This window comes from Triticum aestivum, chromosome 4B (genome assembly GCF_018294505.1).
Source record: "Triticum aestivum cultivar Chinese Spring chromosome 4B, IWGSC CS RefSeq v2.1, whole genome shotgun sequence".
In the NCBI taxonomy this organism is placed as follows: Eukaryota; Viridiplantae; Streptophyta; class Magnoliopsida; order Poales; family Poaceae; genus Triticum; species Triticum aestivum.
The window spans coordinates 74874890-74875337 of NC_057804.1; positions in this window are offsets into that span (position 1 = coordinate 74874890).

Here is a 448-nt window from a genome sequence, read left to right on the forward strand (position 1 = left end):
GGCGGAGGCAGAGCTGGAGAGCACCAAGGTGGGACTGGAGAAGGCAAAGGCAAATGTCGGAGCTTCAGTTCCCGGTGCTCATGGCCGAACACGGGGAACGTGCGGGGACGATCATTTAGATTAGGTTTAAAGTAGAAGTATGTCCAAAATTATACCTTCCAAGTCGGACGAGCTCCGTTTTTAGTTGAAGTATGTCCGAAATGTAATGATTTTCGTCATGTGTATATAAAACCCACCGTGCTTGCATGAATCTCTTCTTGTTTATATGAAAATCCGCTCGGCTCGCATGAGTTTTGTCCATTTAGTTCCAACGTGGTTGAAATGTATGCGGGCAGCGCTGGATGGCGGCCTCCAACATCAGTGTTCGCGGATTGGTATCCCCTGTCCATGAACAGAAGCTGGAGCAAATTTGGAGGTCAGCATTGGAGATGCCCTAACACTCTTGCAT